General features: G+C 48.3%; 1 protein-coding gene and 1 long non-coding RNA gene across 5 annotated transcripts in view; one reads left to right on the plus strand and one right to left on the minus strand.

Annotated features, from left to right (window-relative positions):
- The window catches only part of Faul2 (FAU ubiquitin like and ribosomal protein S30 fusion like 2), a 733,200-nt gene that overhangs the window by 566,965 nt on the left and 139,183 nt on the right, over positions 1–27,052 (plus strand). The window lies entirely within an intron of this gene.
- The window catches only part of LOC102550051 (uncharacterized), a 35,629-nt gene continuing 19,544 nt past the window's right edge, over positions 10,968–27,052 (minus strand). For 3 of the 4 annotated variants that reach the window (XR_010055695.1, XR_010055696.1, XR_357735.5), the window contains one exon: positions 25,661–26,010. This is a non-coding gene — a long non-coding RNA (uncharacterized LOC102550051). Of the gene's footprint in view, positions 25,042–25,660; positions 26,011–27,052 lie in introns of those variants that run through there. The other variant, XR_005490376.2, reaches the window with a different exon arrangement.

Raw genomic sequence — 27,052 nt, forward strand, 5'->3', positions numbered from 1 at the left:
TATACCTGTGCTTGGGATCGAACCACCCAGGGCCTTACTACCCCTTACCCCTTAAATTTGTTTTGTTTTCAGACTAGGACTCTCAGTTTCCCAAGCCCACCTTGACTTTACTCCAAAACCCAGGCAGGCTTTGGACTTGTGATCCTCCTGCCTCAGCCATCTGAATAGCTAAGATTACTGCCCTGTACCACCAGCAATTTATTTTTTGCTATTGTCCAGGAGAGACTTGCTACAGAAACATGTGGAAGTCAGAGAGCACCTTTATGAAGCCAGTTTTCTCCTTCTACCTTTGCCATGCATTCTGGGGATTGAACTCAGATCTCTAGGCTTTCAAAACAAGCTCCCTTGTCTGCTGAACCATCTCGTAGGACCACAGATGTTTTATTGTACTCTAGTCCTCGAATATTTTAACTGTCCTGAAAGCCAAGTGGTTACATGGTCTTCCCGAAGCCAGATCTGGGCTACCCCGATTGGTTCAGGACTGGACACGATCCAATCACAATCTTCCAAATCATCCCTGTGGATCACTGAGCTGTAAGTATCAGATCCCAGCTACCAGGTGCCATATAAGAACACGAGGCCCTGTGGCTACCAACTGAGATCAGCCCCTTCCCCTCTGTGCTGGCTGGCTCTATGTCAACTTGACATAGGCTACAGTTATTTGAGAGAGGAACCTCCCTCAATTGAGAAAATGTCTCCATAGCATGAAGTTATAGAGCATTTTCCTAATTAGTAGCCAAGCCTGTAGAGCATTTACCTAGTTAGTGATTAATGTGGGAGGGGCCACTCCTGGGCTGCTAATCCTGAGGTTAAGAAAGCCGACTGAGCAACTGTGGAGACCAAGCCAGTCAGCAGCGCCCCTCCATGGTCTCTGCATCAGCTCCTGCCTCCAGGCTCCTCCCTGTTTGAGTTCCTGTCCTGACTTCCTTCAGTGATGAATGGTGCTGTGGAATCATAAGCAAAATGAACCCTTTCCTCACCAGCTTGATTTTGGTCATGGCATTTCATCACAGCAATAGAATCCTAAGACACCCTGTGACCGGCTTATATGGGGCAATCGAGTACCACCCCCACTTAACCTTTGAATGATTATCAAGATAACACAGGAAGGTGCTGAGAAATCAGATAGGAGACCAGACTCCTGCTCTATTCCCCTTTCACCCCAGCTTCACTGAGAATAAACTATTTCACCTACTTCCTGTGTGCTCCATGACTCAAGTTAATGCACTTGCCCACCTTCTTGACGTTACCTTTAGACCAGCATCCATGGTTAAGAACCAAGAGAATCTAGCTCATTTATAACCCTCTGCTATTCCCCCTTTGTTTTTTGAGACAGATCCCATTCAGCCCAGGTGGGCCTTGAACTTGATATCCAGCTGCAGATGACTCTGAACTCCAGTTCCTCTTGCTCTGCCTCCTGAGTCCTAGGGTCACAGCTGTATGTCACAGCTGTATGCTGCTTCACCAGCTCCGTCTTGTTCCTTTCATCTCCCGAGTCTACCATGCTCCGGGAATCTATATCCTTCCTGCTTTCCTCTGTTTGCAGGTCTTCTGATTCATCCTTAGACCTGTTTTGTTATCTGTCCTGCCCTTTTAAGATAAGAACTATGGGCGCCCCTGCCAATCCTCTGCTTAGTCATCCCCTCCCCCAGCCAGTTGTCCCCTGTCACTTTTTAACCTCTCCATGTTATTGCCTCTTCCACTGCTCAACCAAAGTCTTTACAGTTCTGGTCATAAGTTAACTCATGAGAAAGCAAGCTGGGGTATGGTTCAGGGCTAGAACACTCACCTTGCATGCCAGAGGCCCCGGGTTCCATCTATAGCAACTTTACCCAACTATGATGGCCAGGTGGTATTCACTGCAAACACCCGTTTTATTTTGCTGCTCTTAGTGCATGCATGTGTGCATGCGTGGGTGTGGGGGTGTGTACTGGGGATGGATAAGCCAGGGTCCTATCCTTGCTGGGCAAATACTCTGCCATTGAGCTCCAACTGTGTCCCTAAACGACCCGCCCCCCTTTAGATGAAGCTGCTTTGATCTCCATTTGTTGGATATGGCTGATATAACTTTCACATTCAAGTTTTATTGACTTTGAATGAAAATGGCCCCCACACGCTCATAGTATTCGAATGTCTAGTTCCCAGCTGGTAGACTATTTAGGAAGGATTAGGCGTGGCCTTGTTGGAGAAGGCCTGTCACTGGGGGTCGGCTTTGAAGTTTCAAAAGCCCATGCCAGGCCTAGTCTCTTTCTCTGCCTGCTGCCTTTGGATCAGGAATGTAAGCTCGAAGCTACTACTCCATGCCATGCCTACTGGCTTTCTGCCATGATGATCATGGACACTGATACTGTAATCAAGCCTCCAATTAAATGCTTCCTTCCATAATCTGCCTTGGTCTCTTCACAGCAATAGAATAGTAACTAAGACATTGACTTACATTTAGTATGTCACATACTTTCAAACACATGCCCAGGACCAGCTTTCTGGGGCCAAAAGGAAGTGTCAATTAAAGCCCTGTGCTCTGAACAGACCTGTGCCTGGCTGAATCCTTTGCTGCCACTGCCTAAAATTCATGATGATATCTAACCAGAGCCTCAAAACTTCTGTAGCCATCCTGTGCTCACTTCTTGCTAGGAGAAGCCTAAACCTTCTGAGGCATGCTGCCCCTTCCAGAATCAGCCAGGAAAAAGACAGGGTTCCCAGGGAGGTGCTCGGGAACCCAGGAAAAATCCAAGCGAGGGGCGCTGGGCCCAAGTGGTAATGGTGGGAATGCATGGACCTGTGTTGGTTCTGGTGAGGAGGGATCCCCACATCACAAGGAAGCTCAGGTCCCCAGGATCTGTCTGTGTCCTAGGTCTTATGACAGGCAGGTCTTGCACTCAAGTCTGAGTTCCTAATTCCCAGTCTTTGGAGCCTTTTGCTCCATGGCAAACATACAGTCTAGCTCGGAATGCGTGCAAAGCCAGTTTGCTGTGTTCGTTGGTGAGAAATCTGCCTTCTTTAAGCTACCTACCCTAGAGGTCCAGTGAGGAAGGTGAGAAACTTTTGTAAGGGTCTATTAGCCAAAATCTCTTTGTAACCAGGAAGAGGGAGGGCAGTCCTTTATAGATGGATTCCAACCAATCAATGCTAAATGAGTGAATTCTAATACCAAATGGATGTGGTGGCCCACACCTGAAATCCGCTATAGCAGAAGGGTGGTGGGGCTAGCCTGGGTTACAAGGCGAGATCTTGACTCCAAACAAGAAATACAAACATTTACACATGTATGTATACATATATACATGCTATATCTGTCACATGTGTGGACCCAGACATCAGTTTCAGGTTTTAATGGATTGATTTGCATTACAAGACCCTGACTCAAAACAGATATCAAATACATACACTCACAACAATGGTTGCTGTCACACACACACACACACACACACACACACACACACACACACGAGAAGTGCTCACTGTGTGTTTTCTCCTGACAGAACTCAATACCATCTAATGATATAGTCTTGCCAAGACAAACACTAAAGCATACACTTGACCCTGACCCAGCCTCTATGCCTAACTGCCCATTCACAGGAGCAGCCGAGGAAAGGGACCTGCTGAACCACACCACAGAGCAGCAATCAGCAGAGTCCAGACACAGCCAGACGCCACAAGACAGACTACCTTCTCACAGTAAATAAAGATAAAACACAAAACCTTGAGGCCAGAAGAGGCTTGGGAGACGTACCGAGCAGTGGCACCGTGCGGGCTTCATTTGGTTCTAAACCTACACCGACGAAAAGCAATTAGGTGATAAACACGGATTGAGCGTCAACCAGCTCTTTGCTAACACTGGGGGCGATTGATTGTTTTAATGTGTAGTGGTGATGTCACAAGGGTTCCTGATAGGTTTTTGTCCGGAATAGACCTTGTGGACACACGCACCAGAATATTTATGGATGAGATGATGTCATGCCTGCCTGGGATGTGTTTCAGAGCAGCACGGAGGACAGATGTGGAGGGAGGAGGGACTGCAGGAGGCAGCATGGGCTAAGTACAGAAGGTGATTGTCACATTGAGCATTGAGGACAGCCGGGCTTACAGTGCCGCGGGAATCGAACCCAGGACCTTTCGCATACTAGGATGTCCATTTCTGTTTTTCAAAAGGACCTTTCTCATCTGCCTGTAGTCTAGCACTGGGAGATCATATAGGAGAATAAAGAGTTTGAGGCCAGCTTGGGCTACGCAGCTAGACTCTGTCTCAAAATAAAGAAATAGAAATAAAACTCTGTGGCCTGTGGCAGGTATCTGGGGGAGGGACTTTTGACGAAGGAACGCCTCTAGGAGAGTGCAGCAGCAGATTTTGGATTATCACGTACTCCGTCCTCCCTGGGCCCCGGAGGTTATAGTCACTGGCGCCCAGGCTCACATCAAAAGAGAGTTTTCTCCGTGTCTGGATGAGCTCATGGCTCTGGACACTATAATTGTAGAATAACTCTGGCCCCAGCACACAGTTCGGGCTCTTTCCTCCCACCCTTTAAGCACATCCTGGGCCATGTCAGGACATCTGGCCACCAGCATGGGCTGGAGAAGGTGCAACAGCTGGTGAGAACCATAGTCATTCATAGACACACTTCTTAAAGCCTCTCTGGTGCTGATAGGCCAGGGCCAGGCCGGGATCCAGGAACCTGGAGGGTCAGCAGGCTACTTTCAGTCCCAGCTCCCAGCAGCGCTTCTGCAGGGAGGGAACACTGAAGAGGCTGGAGCCCAACTTGCTGCATGATGTTGGCTTGGGTTCTCCAACAGGAGGCAGCTCAGTGTGTCTCTATGTGGGAGCACTGTTTATCTTTGGGGAGGAGCGATGCTTCCTGAATAATATTCTCAGACCCCTGCCTATTAGCAGCCTCTGTCACCCTGGCAACCACAAGGCTGTTATTTGCTTCCAACCATCCCTGACTTGCAGACCACTATGGGTCTTTAAGGGTTTTGCCGCACTCCTAACCCCTTGGTTGCTTGCTAAGTCAAGTTGGAAGATGGGCTGGAAGCTGTGAGTGATGTCTTGAACTCAGTCCCGCAAAGCTATGGCATCACAATGATTCTCGAACTGTTCCTAGGACTTTGCAAGATGTCCAAGTGCAGGGGACTGAGAGGAACCAAACCCTTCAGTGGGAGGATCCCTTGGCTCTGGACCCAAAGACAAAAAAGAAGAGGGAGGGAGGGAGGGAGGGAGGGAGGGAGAGAGGGAGAGAGAGAGAGAGAGTGAGAGTGTGTGTGTGTGTGTGTGTGTGTGAGAGAGAGAGAGAGAGAGAGAGAGAGAGAGAGAGAGAGAGAGTATTTAGAGAAGTGCAAACATACCCTGGGGCCCCAGGGTTTGGTGTGGACATGAAACCTGTTCAGCAGAGGCAGGGCATCCTCTGTGGACGGCAGGGAGTTAGCAAAGCTTTGCAAATAGGGTAGAAATGTGTCTCCCTTCAGGGAAGGAGCAGGTTTTCTATCTTAGTCCCTGTGGACTGAGAAATCACAGATGCCTGTGCGTGAGTCAGAAACTGTCTCACTCCTTCTGGGTCAAATGCAAGGAATGCAAGTGAACAGCTGGGGCTTCTTGCCCTGGTGGTACCCAGCGGGAGCGGGATTTGGCTGGTGACTGCAAGGGAGTGAGCTGCTCAGAGTTCTTAAGCTATATAAGGACACCTCATGGCCATGTAAGCACAGGCCCCTCCCTTCCTCCCTCCCTTCCTTTATTCTTTCCCCTCTTTCTTCTGCCATCGATTCAACAAGACAATCTATGCCACGTGTTTAAGAATGAGCAAATACTGACCCCCCAACCCCCCAGAGCAGAGAGCCTATTGGGTGGGTATCTTAGAGGACTTAGGGTTGAGTTTCCCACGGGACCTAAGCTATCCACACAATTGTCCTGTCAACAACCTCTGTCCTTCAGGAGACTTTTGGTCTACCAGAGTCTACCAGGCACCCTCTGCCATGTCTTGCTAGCAGATGGACAGTGGTCCAGCCAGCCATCGAGCATGTCCAGATTTCTCACTCTTGAAGAGAATAGCCATGTGAATTGGAATCCCCCAGCTGCTCTCTGCTCCACAGTGCCGTCCAGCTTCCTGCCTGCCCTTTCCAACATATGGCCAGCTGGAGCGGTCTTGGTTCCCACTCATGACTGGGAAGGGTAAGTTTGGGCTTTTCATAGGCAAAGCTCTAACAAGGGTCATGGAAGAGAGTCTCCTGAGAGCCCACCCTCCATTTCAGGCATGGCCATTCTTCAGGCCAGCTGCCTCTGTGGTTCTCACATGCAGGGTCTTCAGCACGTTCATTTCCTTTCAAGCAAGCTGGAGTGCAGCCCTGGCAGGCCTCACAGGGAGGAAATGCCAGTCGAATTTCTGTAAGCCTGGCTCAGCCTCCCCAGGGACCCTCAGGCAGCCCTAATGTTTCCTCTGAGGCGTGTCAGTGGTGTGGGCCTGGCCGGCCAGGGTGGGCCTCGGGCAGGGCCTGTGACTCAGGGCTAGTCAGACTGAGGCAGGATGTCAGCACTATTCACTAGGCTACAAGGAATCTCACTCTTCTATTTATAGGCAGTGTAATGCTGGCCCAGCCTGACCGGAGGAAATAGCCCAACAGTGCCAGCACATGAGGGGAATAGGAACCAAGACAGAGAGGCTACACACCAGCCTAGTCGGCCTCTGTGGGAGGAGGGGGACTTCCAGACTAGGATTAGCTCCTCCATGCCAGAAAGGCCAGGGTTAGGTCAGGCCAGCCCAACGAGCCTATATGGCCACACAAGTCATCGGTTGAATAACACGAAGTGGCTTGTTCATGAGCAGGACGAGGACCTTCTAGACCAGTGGTTATCAACCTTCCTGATGCTATGACCCTTTAACTACAGTTCCCAACCATAAAATGACTTCATTGCTATTTCATAACTATAATTTTACTACTGTTAAGAATCACAATGTAGGGCTGGAGAGATGGCTCAGTGGTTAAGAGCACCGACAGCTCTTCCAGAGGTCCTGAGTTCAAATCCCAGCAACCACATGGTGGCTCACAACCATCTGTAATGGGATCCGATACCCCCTTCTGGTGTGTCTGAAGACAGCTACAGTGTGCTTATATATAATAAATCTTTTTTTTAAAAAATCATAATGTAATATCTGATATGCAGGATATTTGACCCCAAAGGAGTCCAGCCCACAGGTTGAGAATTGTTGTTCTAGATCCTGAGGGAGGTTATGTGAAGCTAGCACCCAGTGCCTGATAACCTAAAGAATTCACTCTATTTGTGTATTGGGTCCTAAGTTGCTTCACTCGTCACAGACCCTGCTCTTTCCAAACATCTTTCCTCTATCCAGGCAAACTAATTGTTCATAGGAAACTCCCTAATGGCTTGAGAACTGTCACATGAAATCTCAAGTCTGTGTGTGTATGCTTGTACAGGCTTCTGTAATGTGGGGGTTCAGCTGTACACGTGCAAACGGAAGCCTGACATTGCCATTTCTCAGGAGCCATTCACGTGTTTTAAGACAGGATTTCACCGCACAGCCCTGGCTAGCCCAAAACTCACTCTGTAGACCAGGCTCTACAGAGGCTCACCAGGTAGGCTGGCTGGCTGGCTGGCTGGCTCTGAGTCTCGGGTGTTTGTCTCTTTGCCTCTCCAGGGCTGGGATAACAAGTGTGCCGTCCTTCCTAGTATTTTACTGGGTGCAGGGAATCATGTGGCAGATGCTTTACGGACAGAACTGTACCAATGGCCCCTCACAACTGCCTTAGAACTGAAGTTCAGCTTGCTCGAGGTCTTGCCTGACTTTGGGCACACGTACACATACATCCTGAGGATAAGTGTGTCAGACATGAGCTGCTTGTATGAGGGGTGTTGTGAGGCACCAACTGTCACGACCTTGGCTGTCGTTCATTTGATGCCGTGGCCTGTTAGTACACTGTCTACACAGCTGGCCTCGGCCCTTATCTGAGCCTGCGGCATCAAATGTGTCTCATCCCTCTGTGACTCAAGTCCCCACTTAGAGCCTGGCATGTAGTGGAAGCTCGGCAGAGTCCTCACCCCACTCCAACCCTCCCCACCCCCGCCCACCCCCTGCCCAGGTAGCCTCAGAGGCTCCTCCAGTCTCTGAAATGAGTCTTCTGCCTGTAGTGGGACTGCTAGGCAGGGAGCCAGGCTGGGAGCTCTTGACCTTTGTCCTCATGCCCTTCTGGTGAGACACAACTAACTAAGTGGCGGACACTTCCAACAGGCCTACTGGGGCTAGTCCAGTTGAAATCATCCAAGAGCCACTGGGAAAACTGAAAATCTGACCTCTTCAGCAGGAAAATGTGGGAGGAGGTGCCTGTCCTCCTTTGTCTTTTGTGGGTAGGCTCAGTCCCAATTTCCTGTCTGACTTCCGGAAGTGACTAATGGGGGGTATAGTACCACCCACTGGTCCCCTATTCCTGTTTGCTGACCAAGGGTCAGGGAACCCCTCCCTGCTCTATCATGCCAACTTCGAAGACTGCTGAAGAACTCAGGTACTTGTTCCCAAGCCAGGGAGAAGAGAAGAGAGGGAGCAGTGGCAGAGAGAATTAGGGTCAGCACAAAGTAGTCCTACTGTTGCTGTACCCCCCTGAGAAGATCCTCTCCCAGCACTCCGAGTGGTTCCTGCCTTTTACCTGTATTAATCGCTCTTCCAGGCGCTCTCTTACCTCCCCAGCCACCATCTCCCCCTCCCTCTCAACTCCAAGCACATCTCTTCCTGGCGGAGCTGTCAGCCTCGAGGGCCCTTTGAGTCTCGAAAAGCTTGCACACTTGACAATTCCAGCATTAAACGCATTCTCTTCTACACAGATTTGTTGAGAACACAAAGGAGATGTCATGGGGCTGGGGCTGGGGCTGGGGCTGGGGCTGGGGCTGGGGCTGGGGCTGGGGCTGAAAAGCTTCTCAAGGAAAGGAGGCTGAGAAGGAGACAATACACAGAGAAGAGGGGTCCTCAGAGGTGAAGCTGACCTTGGAGCTGCTCTGGCAGGTGGCACCCCCAGGGTGCAGTGGGGTGCAGTCAGCACTAAAGTCATGTGGACTTGTCTGCAGGCAAATGTGCAATACTGAACTCAAAGCTGGCGCCAAGGGTTCTAGGCAGGAGACTGTTTTGAAAGCTGTCTGAGGAAGCATGGGGTACGAAGGGGGGCTGAGGGCAAACCAGAGGCAGACGGTGTAGTCTTCCCTGTGAGAGCTGTTGTGGCGAACTTGAGAGCTGAGCTTGGAGAACTGGTGGAGAGAGTTATGGTGGGACAGTGACTAGCCTTCCTACTCTCGCCATGGCCCTCCCACACTGGAGAGGCTGACCAGAGCAAGGAGAGGGAAAACCTTTGAGGTGGGGCCAGAGTCCAGGCCCAGAGACCTTGTGTCTGTACCAGCTGGAAAGGTGTCCAGTGACATCATTTTCGTGTACGCAACACAAGGTAAACAGGACAGAGCAACACAAACCACTGTCCCCTCACTAGGCTGCTGGCTGGTTAACAGCCCATTTCTTGGGATTCTGCTTTCCGGGAGTAAAATGAGTCGAAAGCTTCCCCACCCGTGCAGAGCAAGTCCCTGGTCCCTGGCTGCAGGCTTGTCGGAGGCTCTAATCAACCCTTAGGGGTTCACAGAGCTTGGTCAGCTGAGGGCCAGATGCCTGGCTACGGAGAGTGCCTGGCAAAGAGCCAGAGCGAGTGTAGACAGGGGTTTTGACGCCAATGACCAGGTAGTCGAGACTTCTGGGAGGTTAACATACTTATGTATTTAAACACGTGTGAAGTAAATCCTGGAATCCCATGAGGCACCTGGCACCTGGCACACCGGTTCAGTGTGATCCTTACTTGTGCAGAATCAAGGCCCAGGAAAATCAAATGACTTACTTATCTAGAGTCAACTGGGGGGAGAAGCTAGAGCCGTATGGACACAGGTGTCCAGTGTCAGCGACATGTTCTGAGAGATACACCAAGACCCTCTGAGGAGTGTATTGAGAACCCAGAGCGCTCAAGAACAGGAATGAAGTAGGTCAGACACAGAAAGACAAACATCAAATGTTTCCTCTCAAATGCTGAGTCTAGAATGAATATAGATATAGATATGGGGAAACGGAAAGGGGATGAGGGGATAGAGAACAAAAGAGAATAACTAATAGACAAGAGGGTAAATGTGAGGAAAAGTACATGCGTCTACACACATGAGAATCCCATAACGAAACCAACCATTTTGTATAATGAACATATGCTGTGAAAACAAGACTCGAGGGCTAGCAAGATGGCTTAGCAGGTAAAGGAGCTTGCTGCCAAGCTGAAGTTCAATCCCTGAGACCCATGTAGTAAAAGAGGAGAACTCTCCTGCTACTTGTCCGCTGCCCGCACACCCCCACATTCTTGCCGTGGTTTGTATGTTCACCCACATAAAGGATCAGAACAAAATAATCGTAATAGTCCAGCCATTTTTCTTTTTTTCTCGTCACCTAAGCAAACACATTAGGTTCTATCGAAGGTCAAAGGCACAGAGCAAAATCAATTCTCACCAGGTGGGCCCCCACTGTTTGCTTTCCACCTGGAAGCAGAGAACAGCGCCATAAAGAGCAGACTACTGTGGCAGCCTCCGGGTATGCATACGCCCCAACCCTACTCCCGGGCATGCGCTGTGAGCACTTGGCTCCTCACCCTCCCTGAGGGGTTCCATGCCTTCCAGATGGAGGGCCCAACCCCGGAAGAGCCTCTACCCACACTTAAGTCCCAACATGCAGCCTCAGGATTTCAGCCAGAGGCTTTTACCTGAAAAATAAACACTGAAAAAAAAAAAAAATCTGGGAGAGGTTGTCCTCTGCCTTAAAAAGTGCCCACCACAAACAATACTGTTTCCCCTTTCTTTTGTCAGTTTAGAAAAACACATAAATAGAATGGAAAAAAGTTGTCTCCGCAGCCTCGGGGGAGATCACAACTCTCCTTGGGTCTCGGTTTACTTGTGGGTATTGAACCATAACTATCCCTAACCCTTATTAATCTGTGACTTGGATGACTATTTTAATGTGATGCCAAAGCTAGCTTATTCCAGGTCCCCAGTTTCTGGGTTCTAATTCCTTGCGTCTTTTTTTTTTTTTTTTTTTTGCCTCCGAGATAGTCTGTGTGCTCTTTAGGGGTATGCGATTAGCTGAAAAGTGAAATAATGAGACCTCCAAAGATGCTTGCTTGCATGTAATCCCCAGAGCCTGCAATCATGTCCCCGGATGTGATGTACCAGTTACAAGGTGTTACAACAGCCCCTCACAAAAGCAACCAAGAAGGATGTGGGCTCACAGTTTGAGAGGATACAGTCCATCATGGAGGGAAAAGGCTAGAGCTTGGGGCAGCTGGTCACATGGAGTTTGCATTCAGGAAGCAGAGAGAGATGAATGCTGGTGGCAGCTCATTTTTTTTTCCCTTTTAGTCCTGTTTACTCCAAAGCCACAGCCTCCGGCAGATGTGGTGCCGTCTGTATTCAGGGTAGGTGTTTCTTCTCCGTGAAACCTCTGGGAACTCCCTCGCACACAGCCTGCGTGCGGCTGGGACATGATTTTAAGTTGACAATGAAGACAGACTGTCATGCATAGTCACTGAGACTTTGCAGATGGGATTAAAGTAAGAGGCGTAGGGTTGGCAGTGTGCCCATCTTTTATCAATGGGACAAACATCCCATAAAAGGAAACTATATAAACTACATAAAAGGAGGAGGGATTTATTTTGGCTCTCAGTGTTGGAAGAATCAATAATTGTGAGCCCATTGCTAGAGGCCATGGTTGGGCAGAGCGTGGTGGTGGGCACCGTGAAGAAGAGGAAATTGCTCAGCTCGTGTTAGACAGGAAGTAAAGAAGGACCCAGAAAGGGACTGGGAACAAGACATGCCGCTCGAAGGCACCCCCCACCCCACATCTTAGTTGGGATTATTCTTACTGTAGTGAAACACCATGACCAAAAGCAACTTGGGGTAGAAAGGGTTCATTTGGCATATCTTGCCACAGTCATTTTGTATGACTTGTGTATCCCAAGTCACAGTCCACCAAGGCAGGAGCCAAACCAGGTAGGGACTTGGATCCAGGAGCTGAAACAGGCTGTGGAGGAGCGCTGCCCACTGGTTTGCTCAGCTGGCTTTCTTATAGAACCCAAGACCAGCCCAGGAGTGGCCCTCCTTACAATGATTAGGCTCTCCTGCAATGGTGAAAATCAAGAAAATACCCTCTGGGTTCTCATAAAGCCAGATCGTGCTCAGTTGGAATTCCCTCCTCTCAGATGACACTGAGCTTGTGTCACGCTCACATAAAACTAGCCAGCACACCCCAGTGAACTAGTTCCTCTAGGAGGACCCACTTTCCCGTTTCCATCACCCTGCCGTGATGCCTTCAAATCAGGAATCCACCAAGGGATTAACCCACCAGGTAAGTCAGTCAGAGCCCCAGGGTCCAGTCAACTCTTGAAAGCTAGCAAGCCTTTAACCCTGGAGGCATTCAGGAGACACCTCATATACAAGTCACAGAAGGGGAAACAGAGGAGTCAGAGGGACAGAAGCAGCCAGAGGTGCGTGAATGCAGAACCCTACTAACTAGTGTGGCATCCGCTCAGAGGGCACACCTAGCCCGCCCAGGCAGTTCTTATCTGAGCTGTGAAATGGGTCTATGATTGTTTATGAGCCCCGACTCTTCCTGACCTTGACTCCAATCCTGAGGCCCTTGGTCCCTTCCCACATCCCAGATCTGTCCTCTGGCTCCTTCTCCGCTCGCTGCTTCCCTGGCATTGCTTCAGGTTCTTTCTGGAGAAAGCCCTGGCAACAGTCAGCTATGCAGGGGGCCTGGGAGCGGCTTTCACTAAAAGACTTCAAGCTTTCATTTAATCACTTGCACGTTCCCTAGGGAAAAGAACTAGGAAAAAAAGGGGGGGGCGTTAAAAATAAGGAACAATAATTGCAATATCTCCCAAAACAAATCAGTCTCTAATCCTATCTTGAGATACAAATCCAATAATCCACTATCACCATGGTGGCGGCATGCATCTGACAAATCGGTTATGTGTACTCCTGAACACTGTCCATGTGTTTTCTTTGTAATTTCTGTCACATTTTATTTATTCTTTCATTTCTGTGTATGTATTTGTGTTTGGGTACAGACATGCTACTGGGTATGGAGGTCAGAGAACCACTTAGATCAGTTCCTTCCTAATCAGACTCAGGCCCTCCCTCTTGGTAGCAGTCACCTTCATCTGCGGAGCCACTCTGCCAGCCCTGTCTACTTCTGTTTTACACAATCACATCACGGTCAGCTCCAACACGGCCTCTCTCGCTCAGGTCCTGCTTTTGGCATTAATGTTTGTATGTCCATAGCTCTTCACCCCACGCCTATATTGTCTGTGTGCACATATAGTATATTGTATATGTGTATATAAGGTGTGCACAGCCATGCCTGGCCTGAGCTGGCTATATTTTATGGAATCAGGTTTAATTATGTTACTTCTGGCTTTGTAAATCCTTTTATACCCACTCGGGTGATTTAAATATGCTTGGCCCATGGGAAGTGGCCCTGCTACACATGGAAAGTGTGGCCTTGTTGGAGGAAGGGGGCCGATGTGTAGGCAGGCTTTGAGGGCTACTAGTGCTAAAGCTTTACCCCATGTGAAAGAGAGTGCCTCCTCCTGGCTGCCTGCAGATCAAGATGTAGAACTCTTAGCTCCCCCAGCACCATGTCTGCCTGGACGCTGCCATGCTTCCTGCCATGATGATAATGGACTGAACCTCTGAAACTGTAAGCCAGCCCCAATTAAATATTTTACTTTATAAGAGTTGCCTTGGTCATGGTGTCTCTTCAAAGGAATGAAACACAAACTGAGACACCCACCTCTCCATCTAAGTCAAGAAGGCACACACCCCTAGAAGCAAGGGTGCTGGGCCATCATACACACGTTTTGGGAAGATTCTGGTACATGGTCATGAATTGCCCTCAAGTCCAGACCTGTTTCTTTTATGTTCTGGGCTATCCAGTTGCTTCTGTATTAGCTCAAGGACAGCCCACTGCAAGTGGTGGGTCTGCTATTTCTAATTCACTAGGCTACCTCTCTCCATTAAAATGGATGAATGAGAAAAGATTCTGACTTTCATATTTTCCAATGCCAAGTATTTCCTCACCCTCATGCTCTGACATGTCAGGCTATTTATATATTTGTTTGAGACAAGGTCTGGCCTTGAACCCAGAATCTTGCTGCCACAGCCTTCCCAGTATGAGAATCTCATATGTGTGCCACCCAGCTTCTTTCTTGGTATTTGGAGAGTGGATTAGGTACTAACTTCCTTGTAGACTGGTAAGATGTTCCTGGGTAGAGCCAGAGCCAGACGAAACAATACCTCTGTGCCTCAGTTTACTCAAGGGTAGAGTGGAGGTGTTGTCAGTACTCTGCAGGGCTGGATGTGGGTGGGGGGTACCCTGCTGGGATCTGACATGAGTTCAGATATTTGTCTCCATCTTTTAAAAATGCCTTACATGCTAGGCAGTTGCTGAACCACTGAGATACGTCTTCAGCCCCACGCATCTTCCAGTTCCAGTCTCTCCCTATCAGGGCCCAGGAATGTAAAGCAGGTCTCCTGCCTCACACCACCACTGCACTCTCGGTCCTGCCTGGGCTCTGCTTCTAGCTCTGTGCTCATATTTCCAGCTGTCCAAGGCTAATCGGCTCCCTAAGAACGGTCCCCGAGCATTCCACCTTAAAAGGTCCTTGAGCTCTCAGAAGGACAAGCAAACAAGAGAACAGAGCATTAGAGCAAATCGCTCGTCTAAAGCAGACAGATACTTTTCATCTCATCCTTCTCGCTCTGCTCCACTTTGTCTCCCTGCCGTTCATTTTTCTTATGTGAGTGGGACCTGAGGACAGTATTATTCGTATGCATTCTTGAGATGGATTTATGTAATAATCTGGAGACTAAAGAAGCAAAGGCATGTGCCAGGGAGATGGACAAAAATCTCTACACCAACTCCAGGAGGTTGAGTCCCCAGTGCCTCCTCACCTCCCACCTTCAGAGCTAATGTGGTTTCATAGGTTTTCTAGTCTTGAGTCACATTCCCTAAGGATCAGACTCACTAGGGGTTAAAGGGCTACATGGGTTCCTAAGCCCTGAATCAAATTTTGTTATTTCAACTTTGCCACCACACTAAGATCCTGGAGCTTTTGAAAGTTCTCATGCCCAGTTAGGTCAGAACTCTAGACATCTTGCATAATAGACTCCTGAACTACACAGGACCAAGGGGCCAGTGCCTTCACCTGTCTTTAGTCACTAACTCTCTATCTCTTATACACATGTTGGAAAATGGTTTCTGTCCTTGTATCAGGTTGATGAATGGACACTGGCTGGCTGAGTCATAAGGCTGAGGCCACAGGGCCTGGGACTGAACTGCACAGGATGTATTCTGATTGATTGATGGCGGCTGCTAGCGGCACAGTTGAGAGGGTTTGGCCCCTGTGTCAACACATAGATCACAACTCAAAGGGATAGAGGTTGAAAGTAGCCAGGGGCCGTCCCCTAGGTAGGCATGGCTCCTATCCCAAGGAAGGTTGCTAGCCTTGTGGATGCAACAGTCCTAGCAGGTGCCCTAGGGATGGGACTCCTCCACCCTGAAGGTGCTTGGAAACACAAGGCCTTGGTTGTGGATGGAGGGCCTTGCCAGCTCTTCCCGTGCCAGGGACAGGCTCACAGCAGGGCTGGGAGAAGGATATATTGGGTGAAGGCCAGGCTTACGTGTGGTTTCTTCTCCCTTTGTCCTCCTCTGGGGAGATGAACCACCCTCCACACACTCTGTAGGATGCTAAGACATCTTACCACGACTCTGAAAATGCTTAAGCAGCTCCACCATCCGCACTCCACCCCTGTTACTCCCAACTCCTGTCTCAGAAGCAGCCGTGGACAGCCCGTGCTTCCATAGCAAGGGCCTTTGCCCCTCTTTTACATTCACATTTTCACAAGTTTCAACGAGGGAAACCTTAGCTCTTGTCTGTCAAGGTGACACCTCATGTGGTGGAGGGAGGGCTATCTCTAACAAAGGGTCACCACATAGTGTGATCGCTACTCCTCAGAGATGGCACAGCCCCTGGGGATGGAAACCCAGCTTTTCCTGAGCTGGAATGCTGGTGATGGGGGCTCTGTCTCTCTTCCTCTTCCAGGAAACAGACATAGGGCCCTTTAAGCCACTGCTGTGTGCCCTTGAGACAGGGTCTTGCTAAGCAGCCCAGGCTGACCTTGAACTCATGAATCTCCTGCCCTAGCCTCTGAGTACTGGGATTATAGGTGTGCACCACTATGCCTGGCTCTACCTGTCATTTTCCTCTCCCTCCTTTTCTTCCTCCCCTCCTCTTCTTTCTCTTTTTAAAGACAGGGTCTCACATAGCCCAGGTTGACGTTAAACTCACCATGTGGCCAAGGATGACCTTGACCACACCTCTACCTGCCAAGTGCTGGGATTGGTGGTATGTGGCACTCCATCCAGTTTCCATTGTATTTCCCATGAGGGCAGCATTGCTTGGCTGGTCTAACTTCCATCTCTGCTACTCACTAGCACTGTGACCGGGGCTAAGTGCTAGATGCTCCATGTGCCTGTTCTTCCATCGAAACTGCATGGAATTGGGAAAGGGATTGTTGTTCCAGGTCCAATCGTATGTTAGTCGGTAAGGGAGACGGAATGGAATCACACCTCTCGGGAGGGAATCTGATAAGATCAACTAAGCTCACACATGCAATCGTACTTCTAAGAATCTACCTCCAAGTCAAAATGGCGAAAGGGTACAATAGGTATACACACAAAGCTATCGGTAATGGCATCATTTGTACTAGCAAAGTCTAAAAGCCTCCCAGTGTTCATCAGTCAGGGCCTGATTCAAGAAAGGATGGTCCAGTACATGACGGGTATTAGGAAGCTGCCAAAGTGAGTGAAGCTTGATTGTCATACTGATGGGGGTGGTGTCCAAATCACAGTGGCATATGACAAACCCAAGTGAAAGACAGGCAGGAGTATGTACATGCACTCGTGTGAACGCATAAGCATATATACACACATACACACACACACACACACACACACACACACACACACACACACACACACACACACTTGGACATATAGTTGTTTTAGTTGGGACATCCTTTTCAAAAACGGAATGAAGAAACAGAGGAAGAAAACAGAATGAATGGCGAAAGTAGGGTGGAGATGTTTGTGAAGGTGGTTCTGACCTCTCTTTGAAACCTTCCAAACACGACTTTAAAGAACACTTGTTCTGGGCTGGCAAGATGGCTCAGTGGCTCAAAGTATTTTGTTGCCAAGATTGATGACCTGAGTTTCAACCCCAGGATCCACATGGTGGAACGAAAGTTGTCTTCTGATCTCCACATGCATGCCATGATCACACACACACACACACACACACACACACACACACACACACACGTTGTGTAAAAGCATTTTTTAAAAGACTGGCTGCTTTAATCTCACTGTGGTAAGTGGATCTCACAGAGTAGAGCCACCACCAACCCAAGGCCTGACCTGGCTCTTCGGTGACAAACAGGGAGCCTTTTCCTGTTTCCAGCTAGATGGTTGGCATCTAGTGGGTCCAACCTGATAGATGCACAATCCTTCCATTGAGCTTCTAGCTCTGACCTTGTTCTCTCTGCCCTGGAAGGTCTGGACTCTCCTCACAGAGGACCAACCTTCAACTTGACCCTCAGGTTCTTTACAGCATGTTCTGGAGAAGGCTGTGGGGTACCCTGGTCCTGTCTTAACCTTTTCCGGCCCCAGGCCCATGAAGACACTAGAATTCTACTTATCAGAAGGTCCATACCATTTGTCTTAGTCAGAGTTTCTGTTCCTGCACTAACATCATGACCAAGAAGCAAGTCGGGGAGGAAAGGGTTTATTCAGCTCACACTTCCATATTGCTGTTCATCACCAAAGGAAGTCAGGACTGGAACTCAAGCAGGGCAGGAAGCAGGAGCTGATGCAGAGGCCATGGAGGGATGTTACTTACTGCCTTGCTTTCCCTGGCTTGCTCAGCTTGCTCTCTTATAGAACCCAGGACCACCATCACAGGGATGGCACCACCCACAATGTGCTGGGCCCTCCCACCTTGATCACTAGTTGAGAAAATGCCTTACAGCTGGGTCTCATGGAGGCATTTCCTCAACAGAGGCTCCTTTCTCTGTGATAACTCCAGCTGTGTCAGGTTGACACACAGAAACAGCCAGTACACCGTTACCGTCCATGTGTTCTATAAGAGGCTATTGCTTTGGTCCACTGGCTTTATGCTTCAATTCTTCCTCTTTCTCCAATACTTTTATCCCCCCCTACACAGTATTATATGTGACTCACAAGGCCAGCCTTGTTTTCTTCCACTCCCATCCCACAGAAACAGATGCCATGGATTGAGCTCCTGTGCTCTGGATTGTGAAGACACCCTACAAACGACAGAGCCAAGATCCTATGTGCCTGACCATTCTGTGACATACCACACTAGTGCAATGCTACCAACTTCTGAACTGCATAAGAGAAATAAAGTGGAAGAAAAAGAAACTTGTGTTTAAGCTGTTACATTATTTTTTTTTTTACAACCACAAACAAAACCCAGTTTCTGGGCATGACGGTGCACACCTTTAATACCAGCACTTGGGAAAAGCAAAGGAATTTCTGTGAGTTCAAGGCCAACCTGGTCTACACACCGAGTTCTAGGGTAGCCAGGGCTAAATAGTGAGACATTGTCTCAAAAACAAAACACAATTCAAAAAAGCAAACAGTTAATCTCGATGTATAAATCTGTACCCAATAGCAGTAGAGGCATTTCTGTGCAGCCCCACTGCAGGGGACTCTGCATTCTGTTGGTCATACCAACAAGTGAAGTATGCCAAATCAATTGTACAGCTTCTGCCCAGCCCTGACCCATGTCAGCTCTGTTCATGTTTCATTGGCCTAAATCAGTCACAAGGCCAGACAGGGTAATGAGGTAAGGACGCACAACCCTCTTGGGGGAAGACAGGAAATACTTGGACATAATAATACGATTTGCCCGAATGGTTATAAACCCCAAGGCCTGAGGGAGTGAAATGGCTGTTTGATGCCTCACAAGCCAGAGGAGGCAGAGTTAAAGTCTGGGTTTGATTCATTTGGGCTCTAAGGCTCTCTCCCTTCTGAATGTCCCTCCTCACCAACTGGTAACTTAATGGTTCCCAAAGAGGGGGTATATTGGGAATTTTACACTGAACTCCTGTTTCTGGGGTATATCCCCTTCCTGTACTCTCCCTTTCTTCATTTGTGTGTGTGTCTGTGCACAACCTGGAGCTGAATGCAGTAGTCTGGCTGGCCAGCAAGTCCTAGGAGTCCTCTTGTTTTGCCAGCCATGCACCACTGCACCTGGCTTTTTATTGGGTTCTGGGGATCGAACACAGATCCTCACAGTTATGCAGCACACACTTTACTGACGGAGTGGAATTCCCAGCTCCCTTGCACACTTACCTTAAGAGTAGCAATCACAATGGTTTATTTTAAATTGTGTATATGTGTGCGTATCTCTGTGGGTATGTGCATGTGAATGCAGTCGCCTGAGGAGGTCAGAAGAGAGAGCGTTAGATCCCTGGAGCTGGAGTAAAAGGCAGCAAGAAACCAAACTCTATGACTTCTGTCTTAGTTAGGATTGTATTGTTGTGACGACACCATGACCATGGCAACTCTTATAAGGGACAACATTTAATTGGAGCTGGCTTACAGGTTCAGAGGTTCAGTCCACTGTCATCAAGACAGGAGCGTGGCAGCATCCAGGTAGACACGGTGCAAGAGAGGAAACTTTGATTTTCACCTTGATCTGACTGCAGCTAGGAGAGAACAACTCTTCCACTCTGGGCAGAGCTTGGGCACGAGGCGCCCACAAAGCCTACCCTCTCAGTGACGCACTTCCTCCAACACCTATTCCAACAAGGCCACACCAAATAGTAGTATTTCCCATGGGCCAAGCACATTTAAACCAGGCTCTACAAGAGCACAAAACTCTTTTAACCACAGAACTATCTCTCTAGGTACCCCTACATTTTTCAAAGCACTGTGGGGACACACGTGTGCCATGGTGTTCATGTGGAGGTCAGAGGGCAGACCTGAGGAGTTCTCTTCTTTCAGAAGAGTTCCAAAGACTAAAGCTGGGCAGTTAGACAGACACTGGCAATATTTCGTCAGCTGAGCAATCTCACTGGCCCTTCTCCGCACTTGAGGTTAGTATTTACTATTTCAGTGGAAACTAGGAAGCGAGGCTACTGCAACCTGAGGATTAATAAGCAGCCCAGGAGGGATGTGAGCTATGCCCAGCACGCACACCGGTACTTCAGCAAGAAAAGCAGAGACTGCAGTTTAAATGACCAGTGGGGTCATCTGGGAACCTTTCAGTGAATTCATTGATTTTAAAGGACACTGGCCAAAATTGGGGAGCAGACACAGCACGCAGAAGCTTCAGCTTTCAAGTGTTTTTTTTCTTGTGAGCTGTTTTTGTTTCTTCATCTCCCAGGCCATGAATTTGATTTTCCGAATCAAATTCGGAAGGTAGCTTTTTAACATTCCAATTTGCGTAGTGTTCTAAGTCTTAGAACACTTGTGTTTTTTTCAGACTGTCTCACTCTGTAACCCCATCTGGCCTTGAATTTGTGGTTTTCCTGCCACAGTCTTCTGTGCACTGGGATCCTAAGTATGCACCAGTACGCCCGGAGTCAGAAAGCATCTTTGTATGACAACATCTCACATATCCTAGGCTGCCTTGAAACTTGGCCTCGAATTTGACAACGCTACCTCTTAGTGCTAAGCTTACAGTGTGTCTGTCCCACTATGCCTGACTTCAGAGATCTTTAATCCTCTCACTGTGCCTCATCAAAGCTTCCTTTCCTTCCCACTTTTTGTTATAAGTTTGTTGTATAATTCTGCTATCAGTTCATTAAGAGATTTGTTTAATTAAGAAAAGAGTGGCCAAGCTGAGGATGTGGCTTTGTGGGTAAAGCAACTGCAGCACAAACCAGATATGAGATATGGGGCTAGAGAGATGGCTCGGTGTTAACAGCACTCGCTGCTCTTGCAAAAGTCCTCAGCTCAGTCCCCAGCACCCACAAGGCAACTTACAACTGTCTGTAACTCCAGTTCCCGGGGATCCCACTCCTTTTTGTGACCCTCATGGGCAGCAGCATACACATGGTACACAGACTTTCTTCTAGGGCAACTCTCAGCACTTAAGAATAATAATAAATAGGGTTGGGGATTTAGCTCAGTGGTAGAGCGCTTGCCTAGGAAGCGCAAGGCCCTGGGTTCAGTCCCCAGCTCTGGAAAAAAAAAAAAGAATAATAATAAGTAAATCTTGAGGGAAAAAGTCTGATGTGAAGACATGCACCTGCAGTCCTGTAGTAAGATGGGAAGGGGAAACTGAGGGAGAACTGACTAGAAACTAGTGTCTGCAGCACCTGCACAAAGACACTGAGAGCTGGCTTCAAAACAAGGTGGAGGGAGAGGACTGACTCCCCTAAACATGTCCTCTGATTTCCACATGAGTGGCATGGCACATGTGAGCCCTACTAACATGTACACCCACACAATAAGTAAATAAATAACTAAACAAATCTTTCAAAAGGAAAAGTGGCCCGCAAGCAGATTAAAACATAATATGATTAAATGAGACAGATTTAACAAAAATGCAAAAAAAGAGCCTAGTAATACACATGCATACACACACATAGACACACACACATACATACACATATACATATATACACACAAAATACATATACACATAAATGTGCATATGCATACATATACACATACACACATATACAGATGCATACACACATATATATCCACATGCATACATATGTACACATATACACATACACAGATGCATATACACATATGCACACACATATATACATATACACACAGGTATACATACACACATGTGCATATACATACACACACAACACATAGACACATTCACACATGCATATACACATGCATACATATATCTACACATACACGATATACACACATATACACAGATGCATACACATACACACATATGCATACACACTCATATACATACACACATACATACACATATATACATATGTATGCATACACACACACACACACACACACACACACACACACACACAGGCCAAAAAGGCACTGAAAGACGAGAAGGACAAGGACATGTAAAAGAAAGTATTTTCAAACAGATAAGGTTCACATTCAAAATATACTTTAAAAATCTTTCAAATCGGTAAGGAAAAAAGCATATAAGCAAAAAGAAAACTGGGTAAGAGATTAATAAGCACTCTACAGAACTGTGCATACAAATGGCCAACTAGGAACTATAAAGACCTTTGGTGTGGCTACTCTCGATGGAACTGGCGAAGAAAAGACAGCAAGATTCAATCACGCGGCCAACAGACGGGCTAAAACGGAACAGTGATGACTGCAAGTGTTAGCAAGACGCAGAGCAGCAGCCAGCCCCACCTGCTGCTGACACGGGTGCAAAGTGGTGTGGCCATAGCAGGAAACTACTGCCTGTATTCTAAGACAGAACCCAACTTCATGACCAGCGTGGACCCCCGAGCAATGCTGTTACGCGGGGACCCAGGGCTCACTCAGAGCCTCATCGTCCACACGGTCCCCATGCTAAAAACAAGCCCAGTGGCCCCCAGGAACGGGATGGATAAATACATTTGACACATTCAGATGATAGATCAGGTATAGCCATAGGAAGCAAGCAGAGGACTCTCACCATGTGATGCAGAGCGACATACAATGTGTTTTATTTTTTAATTTAAGATGGAGGTCTCCTCCATTCCTGGCTCCATTCCTGGCACATCTCCAGTAAACCTACACAACACACCCTTTACCAACTAGCTATACCTCAGTTCCTAGAACAATGCTTCAAAATTTCTTTTTTAAATATATCCTGGACACACAAAGGGGAAAGATGAAAGCCACACCCCCCATCCATAAATGTCAAGGAAGAGAAACAGTCAGATCCAGCCGTCTGCCTCTGCCTGGTCACCCCTCCCTGTGGCCAGTCTTAATGCCAATCATTTCCTTATCTTGTTTACTTTTATGTGTATGGGTGTTTTGTCTGCATGTATATCTGCGCACCACATGTGTGCAGTGCCCACAGAGACCAGAAGAGAACATTTGATCTCTTGGAACTGTAGTTACAGTCAGTTTGAGCTGCTATGTGGGAGCTGGGAGGTGAATTCCTGTCCTCCTTCTCCTCCTCCTCCCACTTCCTTGTCTGTTTTTCTGGTTTTACCCACTAAGAGTCTATCCCCAAGTGTAGTCCAGTTTTGTCTTGTTTTAGCTCCACACACATGGAATTTAAGCATGTGCCGTGAGCTGGGCACAGTGGTGGAACGGCTCAGGTCTTCTTTTGCTTGTTCTCAGAATAATCATCAGCCTGCAGAAGACGATCATAAAGACGGGATTAAAGCCACGAATGAAGAACCGAGTCCTCGTGATCAGAGATATGTCAGCAGTGTGAGTCTAAAAATTATGTTTGTGTGTGTGTTGTGTATGTGTGCTTATGAATGAGCGTGTGTACGGACGTGAGTGCCCATGTGTGCCAGGGCGAGCACGTATGTAGGTCCGAGGATGACTTGCAGATGTCACTTTCTCCTTCCACCATGTGGGTCCCGGAAATTGAGCTCAGCTTGTCAGGTTTGGTGGGAGGTCCCACTGGACCATCCTACCAGGTCCCAGATCAGCAGTTTTGTAAAGGGAGTCAAGGAATGGCCAGAATAGTTACCTGTGTTGGTTTGAATATGCTCAACCCAGGGCGTGGCCCTGTTGGAGTGAGTATGGCCTTGTTGGATTAGGTGTGTCACTGTGGGTGTGGGCTTAAGACCCTCTGCCTGGAAGTCAGTCTTCAACTAGCAGCCTTCAGATGAAGATGTAGAACTCTCAGCTTCTCCTGCACCATGCCTGCCTGGATGCTGCCATGCTCCCACTTTGGTGATAATGGACTGAACCTCTGAACCTATAAGGCAGCCCCAATTAAATGCTGTCCTTTAGAAGACTTGCCATGGTCATGGTGTCTGTTCATAGCAGTAAAACCCTAGGGCTCACTTGGAGCCTTCCCAAATGGGGTCCATTTCACAGATGTATCGGGTCAGAGAACGGAACATACATACCAAGCATGGTTTGGGCTGGGGTACGAGTGAGGACTTTTATAGACTTAACATAGTTTAATACTTTTTCTGGAAGAACGGTGGACAAGTGCCACAAATGGAAATTAATCTGGGGCCTGCTGATGTCTGGATGGGGAATGACTTTCCCTTGAAAGCCGGTGTCAACTGGTGAGGATAGGGCAGGTAAGGCTGCAGTAAGGGCACAGCCTCAGTTGCAGTGGCTTCAGGCAGAGGCTGCTTGCTATTCCTACGTCAGCCCCTGCACACTGCATCTGGAGGCTCTGCCCTAGACCTTGTCCTGGGACCCAGGCCGAGGAAGCAGTCTTTATCTGGAGTGTGGCTGGACTTTATAGTGGAGGGAAAGGGCATAATGAGTCATAGGCTGTCTCTGAAACTGTCATCTAGGAAGAGCAAACCAAATGTCATAGCTTCGTTTCAGAGATGGTGGGCAAGCGCCTCTGTTCCGGGGGGGGGGGGGTGATGAGGAGCAGGACAAGGAGCCAGCAGGTCATGGCAGCTGGCATCACTGGACACCAGATACTGTCTGCCAGGCATAGAGCATATGCCACAAGCTCACCTACAGAAGCTCTGGGCAAGAAGAGGCTAAGCAGGGCTTCAGTCCCATGGATCTGACTGTGGTCCCAAGAGCTAGTCAGACTCCTCCATCAGCCCAGCCTGTGGCTAGGATGGAAACGAGGGAAGCAGATGTTGGCTGCAGGCAGGATTCCTTTTCCACATCTGCTCCTCCAGGGCCCTCGTCTCTCTCGTCACTTCTGATTTTCCTCTTTCCTGGTCCTCATGGGTTTAAGGCACGGAAATCAAGTACAGAATTTCACTTGCCCCAGAAGCACACTCTGCAGAGAAAACACCCCAATATCTCACAACAGAGGGGGAGTTGCCAGTGTGACCATACAAACTGTTTCAGCGATTCAAGTAGATTATAGGTAAGAACTTCTGAGTGTTAGTGGGCAACAATCTACACGATGGGCCTGAGGATAGTGGATGGGGAGGGGGGCACTGTGGGTGGTGTTAGCTTCTAGCCTCTGAGAGCTGGGAGTTGTGCAGGGTGCAAACATGCTGATTCGGAAAGCCAGGCCTGGTGGGACTCACTTCCAAGCCCAGCTCTTCTTTAGGCCAAGGTAGGAGTACCACAAGTTTAAGGCTTGCCTCGGCTGCAGAGTGAGTTCAAGGCCACTCCTGCACAACTCTGTGAGAGCCTATCTCAAAATCTAGAGTAAAAAGAGGGTTGGTGGTTCTAACTCAGTGGTAAAGCATTCATTCAGCATGTGTGAGACTTAGATTCCATCTCTGATATGATGGAGGAGGAAAAAGAAGAAGAGGAGGAGGAGGAGGGAGAGGAGGAGGAGAGGGGAGGAAGAAGAAGAGGAGGAGGAGGGAGAGGAGGAGGAAAAGAAGGAGAAGGAGGAGGGATGACTGGCTACAGAAAACTCTCAGTAAACGAGAACAGGGTGATTGATTATGGCCACCAATCAAAGCAGGTGTTTAGATAAACAATTCAAAATACAATAAAGCTTCAGATCAATAACCCAACAACGGGGCTCATTCAGTCACATTAACACTGGGGTAGGGTGGAGTAGGGTGGGATAAACTCCTCACAGAGGAGGGACCTACATGGGAGACACAAACAGACCTAGCAGGGATCGGGAACAGCAGTCTAGAAGATGTGGGTGCAGAAACAGCAGGTCAAGTTCACTTCTCTTCCATCCAGTGAGCTCCTGGGAGCTTGAGGTGGCTGGAGAAGAGCTGGTCTTCTGGATAAGCCAGACACTTCACCAAAGAAGCCAGCCTGGCCAGGATCCATTCTGTAACGCAGAACACAGAGCAGGAAGTCCCAAACAGAGCCATGTGCCCGGAAGCTGCACCTCTGTGGATGTCCTAAGGCTTCCTGTGTGGGACAGACCCTCTGCTTCCTCGTCCTCCTCCCCCCATGATTATCATTCACTGTTTACTAACATTACACTGTTTACTTGTTTGGTTGAGTTTTTCAATTATTAGGTCCCTAAAGGGATACAGAAAATGTCGCTCCAAATATGCCCCTCTGGCATAGTGACTGTTTTTTTAGCTAAAAGAAATCAAGAACAGAGTCAGAAAGTTCTTTTCTTCCTCCTCCTTCTAAAAGAAAGCCTTCATTTTCCTTTGCGTAGGGGAAAATTCATGTTTGTAAAGACAATTTTCATTAATAAAGTTACCCGAACTTCATCACAGGGCACTTCTATTTGCTTAACAGGACAATGACATTCACCAGAAGTCCTTCCATTGCCCCGTCCCATACCCGTCTCCACATCCCTGGCCATCCACAAACCCCATCCCTTTCATGAATGGATAGCACCTCCAATCACCCAGCTAGTTCTTCGAGTCTGTGTTTCTGCAGGTCTCCTATTGAGAATATGTGTAACTGAAATGCTTTCTCTGCATGCATCTGCCTTACATTACTGCAATTTACAAGGCGGCCAAAAGACCAGGGGTGGTAGGAAAAAAGTTTCCCTCCATGTCTCTAGGAGGAAGAAGTTGATCTTTTCTCCCTACAATAGAATCAGCTCGCTAATTTCCCCAGTTAGGGAAGGACCTTCTAAGCCTAGTGTCAAAGGGAGAGGTCTGGTAAGGTGGCTCCGTGGATGAAGTATTTGCTGTACACACCTGACCACCTGTGTTCCTTGGTTTCCACAGTGGAAGGAGAGAAGCAACTCCTGAAAGTTGTCCTCTGACCTCCACACCTGTGCCGGGCATCTATGTTTCTGTACCCACATATTCTTAGCATGCCCATAATGACAGTAACAACAACTTTAATTAAAGTAACAAAGAAAGAAAAAACAAAGGAACACAGGGGTGGGTTTCCTCTTGCAA

The sequence above is a fragment of the Rattus norvegicus genome, chromosome 10 (genome assembly GCF_036323735.1).
Source record: "Rattus norvegicus strain BN/NHsdMcwi chromosome 10, GRCr8, whole genome shotgun sequence".
NCBI classification, from domain to species: domain Eukaryota; kingdom Metazoa; phylum Chordata; class Mammalia; order Rodentia; family Muridae; genus Rattus; species Rattus norvegicus.